The following is a 3990-nucleotide window of genomic DNA, read 5'->3' as shown; positions in this document are numbered from 1 at the left end:
TACGACCAACAATTACTGGGTTCCATACATTAACCGTTCTTTGTCTCTCTGTTCATCAGTGATATTTAAAATCATCAGATTAGCACTCTGGTGAGGGGACATGTCTGTGACATGTCTTGCACAGTTTTGGATACAACAGGATATGAACTGAAAACGTAAAAAAATCATTAAGATCCCAAATAGAAAAGTCAGGGCTCCCTGAAACAACCAGTTTCCTATGCCAGAGAAATTGGACAAGTTACTTAGCCATTTCCACAGGGAACTTGGCTCTTCGTTGGGAAGGTATGCAATCTGTTCCAAGTGGCTAGCGCGATCTATTACATCATTGGTGTTGTCAGGTATATATACACAACATTCTTTGCCAATGAGAGCACAGGTCCCTCCTTTTTCTGCCAGAACTATATCCAATGCCTGACGGTTTTGGAGGGCCACCTGTCGGATCGCTCCTGTTTCTTTGGCCAGGGCCCTTAAACTTTCTCCAGTTTCATTTGCCATGATTTCAACTACTGCTTGTAACCTCAGAAGCCTTTTTGCATGATGTATTACTCCCCCAAATGGGATAAAGGAACCACCAATAGCCTCTTCCCAAGTTAAGGGGCTTATGTGATTCACATACAATTGGGCATCTGACAAGTCCCTTCTTTTTCGCCTAAAATTACGGAGGCGTTCTCGTGGGAAGGACTCTAACACTCGGAATTGTGGGAAAAGTTGGGCGGGATAACAGATACCTGACCAGTTAACTGGTAACGCGGTATAGGCATTTGTCCCGCAGACCCACTGATGCCCTATCAAAGCTGGGAAGGGTCGGTTGCACCCCTTTGCCATATAGGTGTCTACAAAGGAGGAGTAATATCCCCCGAAGGGCACACGGTGATTCTCCTTACGAGGAGTGGTGTTATTTGCATGGCATTGAAAGAGTGTACTGTTCTCACTAGGATGGCTGTAGGGGGAGCATGAGAGTGATTTCATTCTCCGATCTTAGACAACTGCTCCTCCCCAGATTCAGACCCGTCCCGTTACACACCCAACACCAGTGACCTTTTCCCTCCTCCACACTTAACCATTTAGATACATTTATTCCCACTGCTTCCCAAGTGTCATTACTGTTCCATGTCTTGTTAAACGGATGAGGTCCTCCGGTGAGGCCTGGGGAATTAAGTGGGATTGCCAAGACAGGAACCAGCTTGTGAGTGGGCTGGGATGTGGCTGCAGACCCAGCAATTAGAGATATTAAGGGTCTGAGCGATCCATACTTGCTGGTGGACAAAAGAATTGTCATTGTGAATTCCCCAGACCTTAAGACACCAGTGGCCGAGGAACAGGCCCCACCAGAGGCACATGTTGAAGGCAAGACCCTTTTTGTTTCTGACAACCTCAGCTGAGGGAACCGCAGTCACGGTTTTATGTCCACCAGGCAGCAGGCGCTAGGCTCACTACTGCTTCTTCTTGGGCCTTGCTTTTGGTTGTCGTCTGCTTCAGGCAACCCTTACGTGAATGTAGGTTGTAAGGTATTGCAGGCTGTTTCTCTACGTCTTCTTCTGGAGTCAAAATTGACTCTGCGTGGTCCTGAGGTGATGACTGGTCTGCTTGGGGTGGTGCCTTCTTACACTGCAAAGCATGTATCCATGCTGCTATGCCGGATAGCTTAACAGCCATCTGGGTAATGAGCAGCACCTGATGCGGGCCCTTCCACTGGGGTTCCAAGGCGAGTTTGATGGTGATGTCGTACGTAGACCTAATCACCTGTCTCAAGAGTGTGTCAGGCATCCGAGGTGGGTTCTGTCAGCCAGGCAGCTTGAACCTGTGAATGGAAGTGACTTACAGCTTGCATTAGTCCCTTGCAGTACTGAAGGAGTGTACTGTGAGTCAAGTTCAAGTCTGAGACTGGAGTAATGGTAGCCATTGTTCTCATAGGGCGCCCCATAACAATTTCAAAAGGACTTAATTTATGTCTTTGGGATGGGGTGGATTGAATTTCCATAAGGGCCAACGGTAAGGCTGCTGGCCAGCTTAACCCTGCAGAGTCAAAAAATTTTTTTTTGTAAGCTTTTTTTTTTTTTTTTTTTTTTTTGCACACCACTTCGTTTTTCAACAGCACCAACTCTGTGGGTGGTAGGGGCAGTGCAGCAGGTGTGTGACATGTAACACACAATCCAGGTGCTGAACAAGTTGTCCAGTAAAATGTGTACCCCGGTCGCTGGACAGAGTGGCAGGAATTCCTTTGGCAGGCATAATATGATTTAACAAACATTTGGTAACAGACAGTGAATCAGCTTTGTGACAAGGAAAGGCTTCAATCCAACCCGAAAATAAGCATACCATAACCAAAATAAATTCATATAGTTGACACACAGGCATTTGTACAAAATCAAGCTGCCAATGCAAGAACAGTGCTTGGGGCAGGCCCCCGAACACTTGAGCTACCTTTACAGGTTTGCCAACATTGTAGCTTTGGCAAGTGGTACAGGCGGCACAGTGGCGGGTTGCAAAACAGCTGAAATGTGGGGCTCACCATCCTGGCTTAGTTACAGCAGAAACCATTCCCTCCTTTCCGACATGTGAAACATCATGAAGCAGGGCGGCCAGAGATGGGTAGAGTGAAAAGGGGGCCACAAAGGCACCAGTAGGCAAGCACCGAAGGGAATCGGGGTATAGAGAGCGACCCAGGAGTCTTTTTCTGCTTCTGGGGCAGAGTCTTGGAGCAGGGTGAGGTCAGAAAGGGACAGAAAGGGAACAGAGAAATGCACCTGGGGAAGGTTCTATGGCAGCATTACTCTTAGCAATATCAGTATCTGCTGTGGAGTGGCCAGGGCACTTAACAATAGCTAATGCAGATGGGAGTAAAACTGCATACAGGAGAGCAGCAATGTACAACCCCAAAAGCGTAACGAGAATCAGTATAAATGGTGGCAGAGCGTCCCTCAGCCAGAAAGCAAGTGCGGGTTAGAGCAACTAGTTCAGTGACTTGCGCTGTCACAGAAGGTAACGGCGGAGCTTCTAGGGCTTCAGAGAGTGATACCCCAGCATATCCTGCAAGGAGACGACCTTGTCTATCTCGAAAGCAGGAACTTTCAGTGAATAACACAAGGTCAGAGTTAAGAGAGAGGGACATCAGAAAGGTCAGGGCATGAGACGGTGACAGCAGACTTGCAAGGCAGTTGTGGGGTTCACCGTCATCGGACAGAGGAAGGAGAGTGGCAGGGTTCAACTGAAAACAGCGCTTTATGGTGATATGTGAAGCCGAAAGCAGTAAAAGTTCGTACCTAGTGAGGCGGGCGGAGGAAAGGTGAGCTGTATTATGTTGTAGCAGGAGAGTTTCTACAGAGTGAGGGACCATGAGAGAAAGAGGAGAGCAGAGGACAAGGGACTCAGACATTTCGACTAGGCGTGCTGCAGCAGTCACAGCACGCAGGCAAGGGGGGTAAACCCTGGGCAACGGGGTTCCAAGGTGGCAGAGAAATAAGCCACTGGACGATTTTTTTTGTCACCATGCTCCTGAGTAAGAACCCTAAGTGCACAACCAGATTGCTCGTGGCAGAAAAGAGTAAAAGGTTTATAGTAGTTAGGTAACCCTAAGGTGGGGGGCAGTGAGAAGCATTAAAGAGTCAGTTTCTGAGGCAGATAATGAAGGGGAACAGAGGAATAGATCATTTACACATTGGACCAATGTGGACCCAGAGGGGAAGACCAGGTCAACGAGGTCTCTGGCTAATGCTTGGGAAAAGTAAGACGGGCTTTCTGTGTACCCCTTGGGAAGCATGGTCCATGTGTACTGCTGCCCCTTGTAAGAAAAGGCAAAAAGATACTGGGACTTAGGGTGAACTGGGACAGAAAAGAAAGCAGAACACAGATCAACAACAGTAAAATGAGTTGCATCTGGCATGATAGAAGCCAGAATAGTTGCTGGGTTAGGGATTACAGGAAAGGTGGGTACAACAATGCAGTTAATAGCTCGAAGATCCTGAACAAACCGCCATGATTTACCATCAG

Source organism: Pelodiscus sinensis, chromosome 1, assembly GCF_052426305.1.
Source record: "Pelodiscus sinensis isolate ZL-2025 chromosome 1, ASM5242630v1, whole genome shotgun sequence".
NCBI lineage: Eukaryota > Metazoa > Chordata > Testudines > Trionychidae > Pelodiscus > Pelodiscus sinensis.
This window is presented reverse-complemented; position numbering follows the sequence as displayed.